The 19,785-nt window shown below is 50.5% G+C and overlaps 1 protein-coding gene across 1 annotated transcript in view; it reads left to right on the top strand.

The window, feature by feature from the left end:
- Dscaml1 (Down syndrome cell adhesion molecule like 1) overlaps positions 1 to 19,785 on the top strand; it is a 314,095-nt gene that overhangs the window by 102,960 nt on the left and 191,350 nt on the right. The gene's annotated exons all lie outside the window — the stretch shown is intronic.

The raw sequence follows: 19,785 nt of genomic DNA, 5'->3' as shown, positions 1-19,785 counted from the left end.
GGCCAGGATGCAGGACACCAGGCTCACTTTTTAGTCGGTCTTGCAGAAGGGGACCCATCCCCTGTCAACAGAAGTAGGAGCGCTTTCCACTTGCTCTCTAGAGTTTGGTTCAACTGAAATTCAAAGACGCATGGATGAGTCCCACTTAACGGATGTTAAGGGACAGGACTTCTGTGTTGCACCTTGAGGAAGGGTGAGCGGCAACTCTTGGAGGTGAGGCGGGAGGCAGAGTGCATGCGGCACTCAGGAAACAGGGATGGGGGCTCCAGTCGAGAAATCCTGGGGTTCAAGTTTATGGCTGATGAAGGTGGGAAAGAGGGAAGGCGGTGGCCGTGGGGGAGGGGGAGGGCCAAGGTCTTGTGAGAGCGGCCCAGAAAGGTTGGGAAGGGCAGAGGGGCCGCCTTGTGTGCCATGCCAGGGAAGGTAACCTTCATCTCACATTCTTGGATAGGGCACTGCTAGCATTTAAGGGGGACAACTATCCATTCCACTGGACCTTCCTGTGTACAGAAGCCTCTTGAGGTTCCCTGGAACCCAGGCACCTTGTCTTTGTGACAACCTACACCCCCACCTCCATTTCTTAACACTACCTGAATGGGAAAGGGTCCCACCCTCAGGATGGCAGCAGGCTACTGAAGGGTGAAGCAGGATGACATCAAGTGTAAGCTTTAGGAAGTTGGCGTGGGGGCCCAAGCGGGGAAGCTGGAGAGTGGCAGCTGGGCGGCCGGTTAGGAGCTTAAATAATGATATTCATTTATGGTGATATTAATAGAAGAGGCTGCTGGAGCTGGAGGATTTTATGTGGGTGTTTGGGGCTCTGCCCAGCGCCTCAGGAGGGACTCCCGGGAAGGCAGTGAAGAAAAGTGCAAGGATTAATTTATTAAATTAATTAAAGAGACAGTGTCTGCTAATGCCATCCTCTTGTGGGTTTTCTGTTTCCTTGTGAAATGGGGAGAGGGCAGGATGCTGGAACTGGGGAAGGGGTCACTGGCGCAGGGTGGGGGGCAGGCTCCAAGCAGCCATCACAGCTCTGCAAATTAAAAATGGAGGTTCAATAAAAGCCCAGCAAGTCAAGAGACTTTTCTCCCCACAACCTGAAATTCTGCAGTGCATCCAGCAGGGCCTGTCTCAAAAGTGCCTGTGAAAGAGGAGCCCTGCTCACTTTCCTGAGTTGTGTAGGACTTCACTACCTGGTAGTCAAGCCCGGGAGCCTTCAGGAGCAGATATCCTGGGTCCTCAAAGCACCGCCTCCCAAGTTAATGTGGTAGGAGTCACCCAAACTGCCTGGTAAAATACAGATTCTGGTTGCTTGCACTCAAGGTTCTATATTTCTTTCTTTCTTTTCCTTCTTTTTTGTGAGAAGGCAGGCTGAGTTTGACCCCAGCCTGAGACTCTGCATTTCTAAAGATCTTTGGGCCCACGCTGATGTTGCTGGCAGCTTTATGAGTGGCAAGACCCAAAAGCTTTGCTGAACTCTACCAGGCCCATGCATTAGCAGAGGGGTGGTGCTGAGAGATGACAGCGTGGAGGGTGTGGAAGGGAGAGGGAAGGGTGCATCTGCATCTGCTTGTGTTTGCCAATAGGACCCAGACAACTGTGGGATATTTGATTTGGAAAATCCAAGGTGAGAAGAGTGGGGTCAGAAGGAGGGAGAAAGGGACAGTATGGAGAGCAGAACCCCCACAGTGACATTGGTCAGCCTGGGGACAGTCCCCTTGCCCCATGCTCTTTGAATAACTTGCCACTCATGGGGCTTCATCACCCTCCAACCCTGTACTTCTGGGGCTTCCAGCCACATCTGCCCCCAGGTTTATGCGGCAGCTGTCACTGCTGCAAACCCAACCCTTTGGAGCGGGGGAGATCACAGAGGGCTCTGCCGGGGAAAGGTGGTGGGCCGCTTGAGCTGTCTGGCCCTGACAAAGTGGGGGAATCCAGGCGGCCTACGACTTACAAATCCTGATGACTGGTGACCTGCCATGGAATGGGAGTGTGCAGCCATGCTGGCCAAGCTTGCAGGGAGATGGCAAGGCTGCGGTGAGCTAGCACACCTTATCACACACTGTGGCCTGAGACACAACTTGTCCTGGCCCTCACCCTGCGCCTCTCTGTGTGGAGAGCTTGGTAGTTCCCCGAGAAGACCCCACAGCTCTCTAGCCCCTGCTGGGAAGACCTGAGCTTTTGGCTCACTTGCCTGGTTCCATCTGAGGGGACTCCCATGCAGAGGGAGTCCTCTCTGTGCTGTGTCCCTCAGGGTTGCGGGCGCTCTGGGCCCACGGGGAGGATCAGCTACAGGGGACAGCCTGGGTTCTGGTTCCTGGTCTCAATGTAGACTACAACAAGGTACTTGTGTTTTCTGGACCTCAGGGTCCCATTGCATAATGGGCAAACAAAGCTTGCCCCAATTGAGATTGGAAGGAATAGTAAGAAGAAGAAAGCAGGCTGGTGGAGCTGGGCTAAACTCCGGCTCTTGAGCTTGGCTCCCTGGCTTCACCATAGGAAAGTGTTACCACCACCCAATGGGTGAGCAGGCAGGAGGGGCTTGGAAGTCAGGAAAGGTGCTGAGATGGGGAGACAGTGGGAATCCAAACACTTGGTCTCTGGCCAGGAGAGAAGCTTCAAAGGCTAGGGGGTTAAGAGACATAGCTTACAGCCCACCTATGGCCCAGTGTCCATGCATGCACAGGAGATCCTCACAGTCATTGCTCAGGATCTGGACCTTCTGGTGGGCACGTGGTGTGTGCTCTGACAGGAGGACTTTGCTAATCATAGGCCCCTTGTGGGAATGAGTGGGTTCTAGACCTCTGCTGCTGTCCTGGCCTCCCCAGGAATCCTGGCTTGAGTGAATTACATTAGAGTGGGCTGTGGGCCCAGCCAGCAGGGAAGGTGATGCTATCTGCAAGGACAGGCGCCCCACAAAGAGAGCCCCCTGGGAAGGAGGGAGCAGCAGGTGGTAGCAGGAACGGGAACAGGCTGTGCTGGGGACGTGGCTGCTCATGCATCACCCACCAGCAGGAGCAGCCAGATTTCAGAATAGCCCTCAGCGCAGCCTCCTTTTAACGCCACCAATCTTCCAGCCCTCTCAGCACCCCTCCTCCCAGCAGTGTTCCTGGATACTCTCTGTGAAGGAAGAGTGGCTGACCCCATTCCTATAGCGCTGGCCCTGCGTCCTGATGTCTAGAGATAAGAGCTTCTAGCCAGAACCCTGTGGGGCCCTGCATGGGGCAGGGTGGCTCGTGGTCAGCCACCACCAGCCTGCTGGGCCCAGGAATGAGGGGGGATAGGTGGCCTGCACCTCTCCCTTGGCTCCATACCCTCACCCATTGCCACAGAGAGGCCAGGCACAAAGTCAGCTTCCTGTGTGGCCATGAGCTCTTTGCTCCGTGGTCTCTGTCCCGGAACAGGCAGACCAGAAGTGGCCTTCCATCCAGCAGAAGGTGATGGGAGACAGTGACCTAGAAGATTCCATTTTTTCCCAAACGCCATGTGTACATGCCTCTGGCCTTTATACCTGCTGACCCCTGTCCTGCTCCCTGGGCTGCTCCTCTCCTAGATGCCTGCAGGTTCCCACACTGACTGCCTTCAAGGCTGTCTGGATGTCACCTCTTTAGACATTCTTTCCCTGAGCTTCTATCACTATCACACAGTTCTTTGCTTAACACCTAACCCCACCATGGTACTTAATACCATCCACAGACAAAGTGTTTACTTGTTTGTGTATCATCTACCCCCTCAACACACATCAAATTGAAAACTCTAAGAGGTCAGAGATTTCATCCATTTTAATCACTGCTGTATCCTCAAGACCTAAAATAGTTCCTGCATATAGTAAATGCTCAGTAAATATTTGCTCATAAATCTCACTCTAAACTATAATCCCTCAAATACCAGGCTCTTCCTCTTTCCTCCTCTCACCCTCACCCGCATCCTGGAGCTCACCCGGGCAGGGTAAAGGAGGGTGGGTCTGTTTTGTACATGCCTAGTTTCACTGGCCCCCAGCTCAGCTCCAAGCTGGGATGGAGGGGTGTGAGAAAAAGGACCAAAGGGTCATTTTACTTAGCTGCAGCTGCTGCAGCTTACTCTTAATTGTCAGCTACCCTCTCTCCCTAGGATGATTTTCGCTGAGCCCTTTAACACTGCACTATTCAATGCAAGAAGTGACCTTTTTGGTTGGTCTGAGGGTCATCCATTAGTGCCAGCTCTAGGACATACCCTGTGCTCCTTTGCTCAGTCACAGCAGGCGGTCTTTGAGGGTCAGTGTCCTTTGAGACAGCCGCGGGAGGCCCAGCACAGCACAGTAGGCAGGCTCAGGGCTCCAGAGCAAGGCTGCTGGGGCTGTCATGCTGCTTCTGATGCTTAGCAGCTCCATGGCCTTGGGCGAGTCCCTTCCCCTCTCTGTGCTCAGTTACTTTCTCTACACACTGGGGCTAATTTAGTACTTTGTGGGTGTGACATTTGAATACAATGACATATATAAGGTTCTTAAAGCACAGCCTGGCCAGTAGGAGGTGCTCAACAAAAGGTAGCCATGCTCACTGTCCCTCTGGTCCTCCATGGTCTGTTCTTGCTCCTTGGTGAGTGGAAGCGCCTTATGCTCCCACTGTAGCCTTCCCGAACCTTCCTGCTGCTGCTCACAGGTCAGTTTCTCCCCAGCCCCTGCCCTGCAGCCCCAGAGCCCATGCCTTGCTCTCTTGTACCCACCCCATCTCCCATGCCGTTCCCGGGCCTTCCCTGGGCCCGCACTGGATCAGAGATGGGACTCAGCAATTGGACACACACAGGGACCACAGAACGGCCCACTGGCTCTAAAGCCATCTCACTTTAGCATCACTAAATCTCATAAGGAACTTTCCATGAGAAGCTGGTAGATTTGGAACCCACTAGCAGAATTGCCCCTTGAAAACTTGGTTTCCTCCGGACTTGCCCAACCCCCTTTTATACCCCCAGCTTTCAAATGACAAAAGGCTGTCCCCAGGGTGGGATCACTGCATTCAGACAGAACCATAATCAGAGGTGGGGACTGCTCCATGCAGTTTGCATTTGACCAGGGGGAAGTATCGATGAAGCCCAGACCAAGCAGCCAGCTGAGCATCTGAGGGTTACTTTCAGGCTGCTATGGATGAGGGATGAAAGCAGATGTTGATGGCTGACCTTTACACCAACCAGAAGCTGTGCCAGAGGTGCCCAGCTTAAGCCTCTGCTGGGAAGCCGGAGGAGCAAGCCCTGAGGAAACCAGCTCGGCAGTCGGGCCCGTGTGGTAGGCGGGTTCACTCCCCTCAAGCTCAACCACAGACTGGACTCTGACCTGAAGGAGGAGGAGGCCCATCCCTGCATGGCTAGTGGGTTAGGAAGTATAGCCCTTATATTTTGTGGTGTGTTTGAAAGTGTTCTGAAGCATGGTCTTTATTGCAAGTATCTGTGCTTTGAGAGCAGCGTAGAAAGGACAGACTGTCCACATAAGTAATTATAAAAGCTAACTTGCAGACACTAAGCCCTTCGTGTACATTAACTCATTAAACCTTTGTGACAACCTGTGAAGGAGCCGCTCTTATAGAAGCAGAGAAGGTGATAACTTGTCCAAGGTCACACAGTGAGAATGCAGCCCAGGCAGCTGGCTTTGGCATCTATTTCCTTAACCACTCTACTGTCCAGCTGATGAGATAGTTTACATTCCACTAATCTATACACAGTATCCCCTGGAGTTCTTTATCCCTATGGGACAAATAGCCAGGGAAGTTTTGCTACATTTTACAAATGCAGAAATACCCACAACTTCCTGCCTCCAGAGGTGATTGCCCCTCCATGTCAACCCGGGAGGCCCCAGTCTCAGAAGAAGCATCATCTGTGCTCCAGGTACCACCCACAACACCTGCCCAGCACGTCCCTAGGCAGCAGTCAGAAGTGGGCAGGACAGACCATGTTTACATGAAGACATGTTAAGGAGCACACAGAGGGTCTGGCCCATACCGGCAAAGTAACTTCCCAGCCTTGGTTCCTCCAGCACAGAATCTTCTATGAGCTTTGCAAGGTGGAGGGATCGAGGGAAACCCACTGCATGAGTGAGACTCAAAGGAGGGGGGAGTTTGGGGAGAAGGTGGAAATAGACACTTCTAATTAAATCTACTTTTGGACACTGTCCTCCCAGATCAACTCTCACCTGCACGTGGCCATCAAAACAAGCAGATAAATAAATGGAAACACTGAGTTCCGGGGCAGCCTAAAAGGCTGGAGAAGAAATCGACGCTCTCCCCAGGCAGCTGCCCGGAACGAAGCGTAATAGTTAATAAAGGCTGATTGTGCACACACGCAGCTGGGGCCAGCAAACAGAGCAAGCTGGGCCCAGGGGGCTCATCTCTCTCTTGTACCGTTCCTCCCCCTGCCAGTGGTGATCGCAGCTGATTAAATCAGACTTCTAGGCAACAGATCCAATTAGAAGGGCATGGGAGGCTTGGATGCTACCAGTGACTGCCCAGAACACGTCAAGTAATTCTTAATCCTTCTGATTTGCTTCTCCAGGCTCAAGGAGTTTGGTGGGGGGCAGAGGGAGGGGATAGCAGGGGAGAGAGGGGGAAGGGGACAGAATGGGAAGGGAAGCAGAGGATCAGCCCCTGAGTACTTGGGATCTGCTGAGATGGACAGCACTGTCTAGCACGGTGGGAATAAAGGGGAGAAGATGGGTTCCACCTTTGAGGTGCTGACTTTTGGCCAGAGAAGTCCACCCAGGAGGTGGCTCAGGAAGGGGCTTATTGTAAACTGAGACACTGGCACAGATCGTCGGAAAGCAGAGGATAATTCAGAAATCATTGCTATCTGGCTTTGGAATGTATCCATCTTGTTCCCAAAAGTTTACCTAGCTAAGTCCCCTTGGCTGAGGCAAGTAATAAAAATGTGTTTGCCTGTTTTGATCACATCTAGACTGGCAGGCAGGGATAAGGGGCTCAGATGCATACTGCCTAGCTGGAAGAAGGTACTTTGGGTTTACAATTTGTCTACAGAGAGCCACAAAAACAGGCCGTGAAGTCTGATTGCCCAGGAAGACAGACAAGTGTGGGAGAGCATGAATGTTCTAGAAAGACTAGATCCAGGCAGGTTATCTAGGGAGGCTTCCTGAAGGAGTTTCCACTTAACCCTGAGAAGAAGAACAGAAACTTACCCAGACGGGTCCCCTCCACTTCCTGCTTCCAAATGAAAGGGGTGAACCCCATAGCATTTGCCCATTTACCTGGCATATTCATCCTGCATGGATGATGGTCTTGAAGTTTGAAGTATATCAGGCCCCCAGTGACACCCTTATTTATGGGCCATGAGAGAAAAATCAGACAGAACCTGCATTGATAAAGACATGTACTGTGAAAGAAAAAGAGACGCCTTTGACAAACAGAGCAGAACACGTACATCCACATGAGTTGCCCACTCCTGGGACCACCCTGGATGCCTGTGGGCTTATTCTGAAATTGCTTCGATTGCTTCTGCGGAAACTGTTGCATGTACATGTGCTCGTGTCAAATGAAATCTCAGAGTGATGGCAATTCCTTGTCCTTTGAGCATTTCCCTTCCCGACTTTGCCAGAAGGACATTGATATATAGAGCCGTTGGTGTCTCTGAGGTCTGTGTTAATGGGAAAACCCTGTGAGTGGATGCAGGGGAGATGGTCACTTAGAAAGCAGTGAGTACCCCCCGAGGCACAAGTGATATCCCCACCTCACCTAAAATTATCTAATGGGAACTCTCTGAAAAGACCCTGTGCTAGGAGGCAGGAGGCCTGGGTGTGATCTTGGCACTAACCCATTGCTTCTCTTGGTCAAGTCCGATCTCTCCGAGCCCCAGTTTCTTTACCTGCAAACTCAGACTGGATAAGGCCCACGGTTTCTTTTGACTCTACAGACCTGCGATCCTGCAATGCTGAGAAGTGAGTCCTCCCTTACCCCGCCCAGACTTTCTTATACTGTGCCCACAGGGCTTCTAGTTTTATTTCCTTCGATGTTCCAGGATCTGAGCATCACTTTCGACTGACTGTAGGTGTAATAGAATTTGTACTTTCTCAAAATTTAATTACTAGCAGTAAATGATCAATCAATCCATTGATTAACTACTTATTGATTCCCCCTGACATGGCTCTGAGACAGTTAGGCAGCATTTGGAACACAATCCTCCAGTAATTGGCTTATCCTGCCGGGTGTACAGCCTCTGTTAAAAGGCATTTGGGTCTTGGTAAATGGCTTTTCATCTAAGTATTTATTTCTCAGATCCCAGGACTGCTGTTGGGAGGCATTTCATGTGTGTGCTGGATTTAGCAGGTAAACCCGGAGATGTCAACATGGATTCTGTGTGGCTGCTGGAATCCAGTGCAAAAGATTCAGGCCCTTTCACTGAGGGTTCCAGGATAAGTCATTTCACCTCAGTGTGCTTTTGGCAGCTGCTCTCTAAAATGAAAATTTGGGCTCCCACATCTCTAAGGGCTCACATTCCTTAACTCTGATTTTAACTCTCTTTTTCACAAACAGTGAGCTTAAAGAGACAGGAAATTTACATATCAAACACCGCTACAGGCGGAGGTTGCCCAGGCTCTCCCCCTCTCGGGAAGATGTGGATGGGGTTGGTGCTTTGAAGTTAATATTAAGTGCATTCTTTATGCCCAGCACAGACCAGAGGGAACTGGCCTCACGGTTTGCAAATGTGCACCCTCTCCCAAGGTGCAGCCATCTCTCAGTTATCCACATGGACTGGAGTGTGGAGAGAGGAATTCCAGCCCAACTGCCTCTGCCACCCAGGCCCTCCGTGTTCCTTCCCTTCTGTACCCAGGAAGCCATTGTGTACCCAGGGTGGTGAATTGATTTCACTGTCAACATCAGCAAAGTCACCCTAGGGGATGGGCCTGCTTACCCCTCCCAGGGCTCTGCCCAAACCCTTCATGGACTCCAGAGTGAAGAGGAAAGCCCCTTTGGGATATCTGTGGCTTCAGAGCATCAGTTGCAGACATATATAGTGCTGGGGTATGACAGAAGTAGGAAGTAAATGATCCCAGAGGCCTGACCTTCTGTTCTGGAGATATGCAGGGGAGGTAACCTCCCCCTGGACGGCCCCGGCAGCCTAACTTCTGTCAACCCTTGAAACCCATCCATGACGCAACCAGAGCCTGCTCCTGCAGTTTGAATCTTTGCTGCAACTGCCTTGTTTCACAACCTTCCGAGAGCCCCCCCAGCTGTACAGCAAGCCCCAAATCCCTGTCTTGATGACAGACCCAGCCTCTCTGGATCCAGCCGCACTTGCTTCCCACCCATGTGTCCTGCAAGCAGTAGGTATTCAGTATTTACTGGAGTGAGTATACCGATGAATGAGTAGGTTTGGTTTTAAATAAAGGGAAATAGAATCATGGAGAAGTGACAAGTATCTGAATTGCTCTGTTAGCTTCTTTCCTTCCTGAGAAGCAGGCAAAGGTTCTCAAAGACCTAGGAGCCAGCAAGTGTCTCTCTAGCATCACAGGCATGGACAAGTCATGCTCCAATCTCACTACTCTCACAACCTCCTTGCCCACCGAACTGCAGTTACCCCAATCATTTGGCTTCTCAAGCAAACCAGAGCCTTTTATTTATAGCCCTTGCATACCCCAGGGCCTTTGCACATGCTTCTTTGGCCTAGAAAGAACCACCCCATGTGTCACATTTGGCTCTATCTTATACTTCAGGTCCAGTGTAAGTATCACTTTTCTCAGGTCTCTTTCCTGACCTATCTAAAATAGCCTGTTCCTTATGGTCCCTCTCACTCTATTCCTAGTTTCCACTCTCATTTTGGCTGTGGCTATTTTTAATCTGATACCTAACGATGCTGATTGTCAGCCCATTAGTACTAGGTCCATAACCGTCTTGGTCACCAGTCTATCTCAGATCCTAGGACAGAGGGTGGCACTAAGAAAGTCCATCAATTAGCTATTGAATGAATGCATAATCCACATAGAGGGCTTCAGCTGAAGGAAGCTGTTCTGCCATCCCTCACATTCACCCAGCCCAGGCAGATGGGGACTTTAAAGGTCTCCCAGGGCCAGATGCCATGGCCAGTGTCGAGGCAGAGCCTTCCTTCCCAGAGCCAGCCCCAGGGCCTGTCCTTGTGCCATCTGCCCACCCTGGCGCCTGCCGGTGCCAGGACTGCCAGGCCCACTGAAGCTGCCCTTCAGTGGAGGACTTGTCTTTGAGGGCTGTGTTCCCAGCGGGAAGCCCTTTGGCTCTCTCCTTTTATGGGGAATTTTTGCTGCTGGATTGACTATAATTGTCAAATTTGCATTTGGTACACCTGCAGCAAGAGGCCCCAGGGGCACCTAGGCCTTTGAAATCAATGGGAATAAACAAACAAATATATGCATAGGAGGGGGCTCTGGAGAGAAGGGTTGGCTGGAAAAAAGGGCAGAGAACAAATCCAAGCGCCAGGCTCACCAGTCTGCGGCAGGGAATGCGCCTACCCTCCCCCTCTGCGCCCCCACCAGACCGATCCAAGCTCTGTGCCAGAGTCCCCGCCTCCATCACTACAGTGACACCGAGACTATAATTTCGGTGCTAGCCTGAATGGGTTCATTTCTTTTTATTAACTTCAGCAATGGGGTTTTAGGCAAGTTGGCTATTGTTTGAGCCACGGCTCCTCTCCTCTCCGCTCCCCACACTTTAAAGCATCAGGAACAGCCAGAAGAAGACAGCACTGAGCAGCAGAAGTCAGCAGAAGCGGCTGCTATGAGACCAGGTTGCCTTGCACAGACCGGAGGAAGCCAGCGCCAGAGTGGTAGAGGGTGGGGTGGCCAGGGTGAGCACTTTCTGCCTGGAACCCAGTACTACCTGGAGGCTGGCACAGGTGCCTTCCCAGGCTCACCTGCCAGTGTCCTACGGTTAGGAAGGGACCTGGCAGGCATCCCAGGTACCCACTGAGCTACAGCATAATGAAGCAAAAAACAACCAGTGTGCCCTACAGCTGACAAGGTGCCTTTACACATCCTCAGACCCAAGCCAGTTTTTGTCAAGAGCTGATCCAGGCTCCTGAGACACCCAATTGTGGGCTGGGGCTGCTCTGAAATGAACTGATTCCCAGGGATCTGGGGGTGAGGAAGCACCTTGCAGAGCGATAGGACACATGGCGTCCCCGCCAAGAGGCAGATATCATGTGGCCTTCCCAACCTCTCTGGGCTTCCGTTTTCTCATCTAGATGTTAGGCTCCCCTGAGGATGGGGACATATCCACCGCTATATTCCTGCTTCTCTACCCTGCACATAGCAGACATTTCACAGTATCATTAAAGAAGGAAATAAATGAAAACAAAAGAAAGAAGGTGGGGATAATAATACCCACATCCTAGGGAGACTGTAGGAATAAATGAGATCATGCGTGGAAAACCCTTCATGCATAATAAATGCTGATGTTGTTCAGTTGTCATATTGTTCTCAGAGTGGTCGACTTACTTGCTCCGATGTAGGACACCTGGTGGGTAGTAGATCTGGCACTAATCTCATATTCTCCTTTCTCCAGTAAAGGAATTATTGGAACAAACATGTCGCTCGTGTGTTTAGATACAGGATGGCTCCCGGGGCAGGAGGAAGCACTGGATAACAAGTGGGTGGGAAGCAGCCTTCCCCACTAAGGTGAGGCCTGGGCCCACCTTGTACTGTGCTTCCCATAGGGTGGATTCTGTGTCAGGGCAAGAAGCAGCTTCTGAGGGCACCTGAAGCAGGGGAGAGAGCCAGGCTGAGAGCCACGTGGGGAACAGTTCCTTGTTCAACAGGAGCAGAGCTGAGAACCCACACTCCGGGAAGGGTAGGGTGCCTACCTGGAACCTCATTGTCTGAGCTGGGTGTTCAGTGTCAAACAGGAGAGGCTCTTGGAGCATCCAGCCTGTTAGAGGGTCAGGAGCTGGGCAGACACCAGGCAGACCCATTATTTGCGCTGACTTTGCTGGAAAGGAGGCTCCTAGTCCCACCTGTTCTTGCCAGCCACCTTCTCTAGGAAGTTAGGTGTTGCCCCTTGCACCCCTAGCTGTTGTTCTGACCCCTGCCCTCTGTGCATCAACCACCCAGACCAGGATACTAACAGCTGCTGACTGCCCACCTGAAAGCCCTACCCCTGAAAACATGTGATGATGAAGACGTTGCTGATGCTGACAGACATGCACTATGGAACACTTGCCCAGTGCCAGGCACTGCGTCGCTCCACATTCGTCACTGCATTTGAGCCTTCCAGCCACCTGGCAAAGGCAGGACACTCTTATCACTTAAGCTCAGGAAGGAGATTAGGACTGATAAACCTCCCACTCCCGGAGTCATGTCTAAGACCAAGGCTAAATGGGCCACCTTTCTCCGACAGTGTCCTCCTGCAGGGCCAGCCCTGTAGGCTGCAGGGCCAAGCCTGCAGCTTGGGTCTCACACTTCCTGCCAGCCAAGGCTAATGTGATAGCCCCACAACTGGGGGTGTGGTGATGGCTCAGTTGGGGGAAGTGGGAGTGGAGAGTGGGGTTAGGCCTCAGAGTAGTGAGTGGGTAAGGGGCCCAGGGAGGCCCAGCAGCTACAGTGGGGCAGGCACTTGCATGAGCAGCAGTGACTTTGTCATCAGATGCCCTGCTGCAGCTGAAAGTAAGGTCAGAAAAGGGACAGGGAGTCAAATGAAGAGCTAAGAGAAGGACAAAGGCCTAAAGTCCTAATAAAGACACCTCTACAACATAGGGACCCAATTATTAGACAAAAGCTCTAATATATGGATTATATACCATCTCATGTTCACCGTGGAAACTGCTAACCACCGTGCTTGTTCTTCCCATTTGTGATCTAGTTTGATCATCAACAACTTTTGCAGGGCATTAACACCTCTCACTTACAGACGAGGAAACTGAGGCTGAAGAGGCTGGCTCAAAGCCTCACAATTAGGAAGTGCCAGAGGCTGGTCTTGCCCTCAGGCTTGCTAAGGTCCACCCCCACCCCAATCAATCTGCTTTCTGAAACACAGTGCTACAGAGAAGGCCAACTGGATGCTGAGCATATGGGTGCAGAAATATTTTAAATATTCCTTTTCCATGGGTCAGAAAGGCTAAAACTTTGGAGCAGATCTGTAACCTAGTATGGGGACTTAGAGGTGGGGAGGGGCGAGCCAGGTGTCATTGGTGCTCAGGAGTCTCAGGAGCAGCCCTGGGCTCTGTCTGTAGTGATGGGGAAGGAGAACCAGCAACTGATCAACCAACCACAATCCTTTCTCAGTCCTCCTGAGGGGCAGCGCTGGGAGTCCTAGCCCACATCAGGAGATACCAACTTCACCCCAGGCTTGATATGACATAAACCACTGACTTCCCAGAGCCGTCTGCTCCTCATCTGTGACATGCGGAAGTTGGCCTGACTATACATCCCTGTTTCTTTCCTTCCCTAGCATTCGACCAGCCTATATGTCAGCAGTCTCTCAGAGCCGCATGGCATGGCCACACCCTTGTCAACCCTCAGTCCTGGGTACCTGGGAGGCAGGTGGGGCAGGGTGCTCAGGCACCAACTGCCTGGGCCTGAATCTCAGTTCTCCACTTCCTGGCAATGTGACAGGGAAAGTTACTGATCTCACTGTGAAATAGAGATAATAACAGTACCTACCTGCAGAGGTAGATTTACCAGGAAGCTATTACAACTTAAACTCCAAAGTCCTTTATTTGCACAGACCATTCCAAGGCCCAAATTTTTCTTCATGGTCTGCCAAAATCACACGGGCTTCAGACCTAGAAAACTGGAGCTTCCCTGGCAACCTAAGAGTTAATGAAAGCACACCAAGCTGTTAGACCAGTGTCTCACCTAGTCTAGGCACTTAGGAAATGTTAGTTGTGTGGTGTTGTCATTGTTGGCATCCTTTCTAAGTCCCCCCCACTTGACAGAGGAGAAACCAAATCTTAACTGTCCAGCCAGTGAGAGCCAGTGGTGTCCCCAGCAGTCTTTCTTGGGATGCCAGAGAAGAAAATGAGTCTGCCGTTGGCTTCAAAGGGGCAAGAATTTTCACCAAAGACTTCATAAAAGAAACAGGACTAGTTGAGATGGGCAGAGCTTGGAGCAGCAACCAGGCATTGCAAGAGGGAAGAATAATAAGGAAAAGCAGAAAAAGGTGCTGGATCTGGGGCTTTCCAAGGCACTAAGCAAACCACAGTGGCTGCTGGGAGACAGGAGTCTGAATGTGGTGAGCAGACACGCAGCCAGGGAGGGATGTGGTAGCTGCTTGTTCAGCTAAGACGAAGCCAGGATGAATGGGGATGCGGAACTCTGTTGTCAGGGTCCGTGGGCTTCTTCTTACAGAGAGAACTGGAGGCCTTTGAGAATGTCAGGTCTCTCCTACTGCACTATGTATCCTCATTAGTATGTAAACCGGGCCATTGGGAAGCATTCTGTGAAACTCATGAGTCTTCATAATGCTCATCAACCAAAAACGTACTGAACTACCTCAATGGAATATCCATTAGGGGCTGAGCAGAGTGCTGGGTCCTTTTAAAAAACATTGAGGTGAAATTCATGTAAGTGCTACAAGCTTTTTATTTATGACCTTAACATTCCCAGATGGCAGTTACAAGTAGGTATTGTTATCCCTATTTCTGCAGAAGGGGAAACTGAGCCTCCTAAAGCTCGTACGTGTGGCCCTAGATCCCACAGCAGGAGGATGTCAGAGGATGCTGGGAGGCAGATCTGAAGCCTTCCTCTTCCTACCTACTGTGTACTTATTTAAATACATTGATGAACAAGTAAAAAATATCTGTTAAAAATACCTACCACCAGTCGGTGTCTCTTACAGTGTCATTGTAGGTTTGGTGACAGGCTTACTGCAGCCCCTGGCGGGCCCAGACCCCTCGTTCTCTGCAAGCCAGGCTAAATGGGAGTCCATTAGTTGTTTGCTTAGAGAGCCCCCCATTCCTCCCTGAGCCCTGGGTCTTGGTCTCCTTCCCGGCACCCTCTCCTGCATCCTGGAGCTGAGCCCTCTCTCTTCCCAGCCCTCCCCTCCTCCCACTGCTGTGAGCCACAGCATTTTCCAGATGCACTGTTGTGTGTCAAATGTTTGGTGTTGGCACCGAGCAAGGCAGCATGGCAGCCGGCCTCGCTGTACTTGTTACAGCTCGGTGGAAACACCAGCGCTCTTTGGAGGGACAGGAGAGGAATCAATGTTTCAGTTGCACTATAAATAATGTAGTGGGAAGGATGTTGTGTAAGCGGTGCTCTGGGTTTTGCCAGGAGGTATGTTTTCTTTCCTTCCTTCTTTTTCTTTTTCTTTTGCCTTCCTCCTCTAACCCCTCCTTGACTCAGTCCAATCAGAGGGAAACAGCTCTGCTCCAAGGGAAGGAGAAGATTAAATTGTTGGAACTAAACAAATCAATCCCTGTAGGGAAAGGGAGGTGGGAGGAGAAAGTCTGGCCTGGCTGGGCACTTGCAGTGATCTGGGCACCTTGAGAGAGAGGGCCTTCGGGAAGGCTTCGCTCATCCACGCAGAGGTGGGAGAGGAGCAGGAAACACCATGGGAAAGGGAGTGCCATCTGGAAAAGGAGGACTGGGGTGGATGCCGGTCTGTCAACTTCCCCAGAGTGGCATGTCCACAAGCTCCCAGAGGGAGGCTAATGGGTTCTACCTGTAGGATGGAAGGAAGCTGTAGGAGGGGGATGGCCCCAAGGACTAGGGTTCTGGGAGCCAGGCTGGGAAACCAAAGCCAGTGGATCCAGAAGCAGAGCCCAATTCATGGTAATGGCAGGACCCAAAGGCTGGGCACAGGGAGGAACTGTCAAAGGTTAGGTGAGCTGAGTGGTCAGCAGCATCATGGGAGGTGGGCAAGTGTTCAGCGCTGGATGCATAATTTGCCAAGAGTATTTGAGGCGTGAGATGGCAGGGGTCTGTGGGTGGGTCTTATGCTAAAAGTCACCTTAGTCCTCTTCCTGCTCCTTCGGGCCTCAGTGTTTCCTGGCAGTCAGCCACAGTGAGAAGGGGTCTCCCCACCTCAGGGGCCAAGCGGAGATGAAAAGTCAAAAGCAAGGGCAACCCCTGGGGCTTAAATCAGGGAACCGGAAGAGTCCATGGCCTTTCTCCTTCTGACAGTCTCATGTATAGGAATTGTCTGGGGAGCTTGTTTTTTAAAATACAGGTTTCTTGTCCCCATTCCAGCCTACTGAATTCAGATTTAATCTTCATTTAAAATAAGCACCTTGGGTGGCTCTAATTTACATGAATTTTGGTACCCTTCTTAGGAGCTATATTTAATATCTTTGGTTTGAAAGAGCTTGCTAGAGAAGGCCTCTCTCTCCTACCTAAAAGCCACTAGACCCATGTGATTTAGTGTTGTCTATTTAGACACCTAAACCCTGACTGGGCACCTACTGTGTGTCAGATTATGCTAGAGTATTGCCCAGAGCCACAGACCCAGGTAGTCTTAGAGGGGAGGGGACTCAGAGAGCATCTGCCAGCTGGTGAGAAAACCTCTTCCATGCCATTCTTAACTCATAGTCAATCATGAGCTCACTGCTTTGAGAAGCAACCAAGTCAGTGGCTGGCTGGCTTGCAGGTCCTCATGCTGCCCTGGGTACACAGGCTAGGTCTGCTCTCTCTCTACCTGATAGCCCTTCAGAGTTTGAAGCTATCATGTTCCCTTGAAGTCTTTTTTCTGGATAAAAAGTACCAGTCCCATGAAAGGAGAGTTTGCTGACTTCTCACTTTTCTTCTCACCTGCTATAGCTTTTGCCTCTCTGGATAGCTAGGCCAGTGACCATCCTCCCTGAAATGATTCTTTACTCTTATAGAGGGGTGGCAGCAGAAGCGAAGGACCAAGGCAAACCCTCTCTTCCTTTTTCTGGAGGGAGACCAGGCTTTGCTCCAGGAAGTGGTCTTTAGAGAAGGGAAGCTAGTTCCCCCAGGACAGCCTTTGGTGCAAAGTACTTCCAAGAGATTCAAGAAACAAACTTAGACCGTTCCAAGCCTTCCATGCTCCTTAGCGCTGGTGTCTCACTAACCAGTAGGCAGCTTCTGAGGAGCTGTTGGTGAGGCTTCTCCCAGCAGGTGGAACCCACCTTAGACCATGATAGAAGATGCCAGCTGTACTTCACATCCAGACTGGGGCGAGTCTCCACAGTTATGAGTCACCATATGATACCCTTGGTTCTCCCTCCATCAAGACAGCACCAGAAGGAAAGAAAAAGAGAGAAAAGTGTCCTTTGCTGGAGACAATCCACAGAGGGGAATATACCCGCAATCATGGTGTATCACACTAGCCTTTGGGAGTGATGCTGGAGAGGAGATCTGGGGGGACCAGGTGGCAGGCAAAAAGATGATTTGAGCAGTGGCATTTGGGACTGATTGCAAGCGAGACAGTCTGGGGCCGGGGAGGCTTCTTATAATAATTGTATCCTTCCCCTGTAGTTACGACCTTGCAAATGTAACTTGATGTTTGTAATGAGCCATAATTAGACAATCACCAAAAGTTGCCGTGAGTAGAGTGAATGTAAAACCCAGTCAGCAGTGGTACCCTGTGTCGTCACTGTTTGGGTATACCTGTTGTATGCTCAGCTTCCTTCTGCCTTGTGGCAGAAGCCCCAGGAAAAACCTTCCATGCCCATGGCTACGTCCTTGGCTATTCTGCTGTTACCTGGCTGTGGTATGTGATCTTTTGAGGTACCTCTTTGTGGTTCCGTGCCCTTGGGTTTACTTCCACCACTTGAAAGAATCATCCTCCATCTCTGAGTCCCTGGGTCATTACCCCTGAGAAAGTTGGGTATAACTGTAAGAGTCAGGATCCCAAGAGGAGAAGTCCTGGGACCAGGCCACCACAGCATACTTCATCCCTGGAACAGTGGCCTAGCCATTTTTGTCACTTTTTCTAAGAAAGCAGCGTACTGGTACCCAAGATTACACAGCTGGGAAATGACTGATGACAAATCCCAAAACCTCTTCTGCGTTACCAGTCATGGCGCATAATCCCTAACTCCAAGGATCCCTATTGATGGGACTTTAGGCATCAATAGTGCACAAGCCCTGATCAAATGAATGGTTCAATCAATGAATGGTTAAATTTAAAAAATTTTATTCAGTAAAAGACACATTGCCATTAATCTCCCTCAAAATGCTCCCTCTCACTTTGAACACACTTATCCCATCATGCTCGCCACTTTCTGAGACATTTCATGCAAACTCCTCTTGTGAATTTACGAAGTGTGATCAAAACTATGGTGAGTACTGTTGCCACATGCCATCCGATGGAAGTGCAGACACGGAAGGACATTATTATGTATCCTCATCCACCTTTCCCACTGTATCTGGCACCATGCAACTTCTAGCTCCTCCCAAAGTCAAAGTGATCATCAAAGGGAAGCTAAATTGATTCAGGACATCAAGGCAGCCATGACAACACAACTAAAGACACTCAAAGCAGGACTTCCAGAACGGCTTCAGGAGGTGACAAGAAGAGCGGGATATGTGTGTTCAAACTAGGGAGAGTCTTTTGAGGGGGACTAATGACAATGTATCTTCTAGTATAATAATTTTTAAAAATTAAAGCATTCACCATATTTTTCAATCAAACTGGGTATGTATACATAACAGGAAAGGAAGATATTCAGGGACAAGAATCCCTTCTCAAAGTCTAGATCCAAAATGACCTCTAGATACAGCGTATTTTATGCCTCAGCCAAGTGAGTGCTCACCCCCCTCCCTCCTGCACGGGGGTACCATGTGAATGAGAGCCCCTAATCAAATTGTGTACCAGCACCAGACACAGGGCACCTGCTAATGCTGATGATGATGACTGGTGCCGCGACCCTTTTGGCAGCTGGGCCCCAGCTCCCGGCTCCTCGAGTGGAGTGAGTCTGAATGTTTACAACATTTACATTTTAATTAAAATCCTTTTGGACTCTCCAGAGTTGCCACGAATCTGTTAGTCCCTGCCCAGCCTCCCCCATTATGGCAAAGTCCTTTCAGAGGGCGGGATGGGTACTGACCTTATTCTAGTGGTTATTAAATGAGACCCCCTAGAGAGCAGAGAGAAAGGAAGGAACTTTGAGATTACAGACTCCAACCTGTCATTTCTCAGATGAGGAAACTGAGGGCCAGGTGGAAAAAATATTTGCCTAACGACACGTGGATGGTGGCAGAACTAAGCTCTCCACTTCTGTCTGGTCCCTCCGTACTTTCCACATTAGGCACAATGCCAGCCCCCTCTGTGAATGGAGGACCTGGGGTGGAGTAGGTTGTTGGTGGCTTCAGTCTCACCTGCCTGCATCTTGGCATTCTAAGCTTGTTCTGTGGGACTCAGGCTCTTAGAGGGGACCAGAATTCTGAAGCAGAAGACTGTCCATGCAGTTGGACCTTTTCCTACAGCACATGTCAGGGAGGAGAGAGAAAGGAAAGGGAAGCAAGAAAAGAGAGAAGTGGTTCCAGGTGAGTTTAGGACAAGAGTACAGGGCAGATGACAATGCCACTCAAGTCGGGGAACTCCAGTGCTGAGAGTTTGGGGTGAGGCGCCCTCCATTCATTCAGAGCCAAGCATATGGGCCTCCTCTACCTCCCTCAGGGCTGCCCAGTAAAGCCATTCATTCCACATTCCACTATCTGGTGCCTTTGGGATCTCAGGAAGACCCACGTTTACACAATAGCAATGTCTTGGCAAGGTCTAGAGCAGCCAACCTGTTTTAGAAGATGATCTCATTTCAGTAGAGAGACAGGACACAGTTTGGGCTGTTTCTTATTGTTGAATGAGAATATTGTAAGTGGCTTCATAATCTGTGGTCAGGTGTGTTTTAGATCCATGTAAAAGCATTCTATTAACTCAAAAGCACTAT

Source organism: Chinchilla lanigera, unplaced genomic scaffold (genome assembly GCF_000276665.1).
Source record: "Chinchilla lanigera isolate Chin_1 unplaced genomic scaffold, ChiLan1.0 scaffold00011, whole genome shotgun sequence".
Classification (NCBI taxonomy): domain Eukaryota; kingdom Metazoa; phylum Chordata; class Mammalia; order Rodentia; family Chinchillidae; genus Chinchilla; species Chinchilla lanigera.
This window is presented reverse-complemented; position numbering and strand designations above follow the sequence as displayed.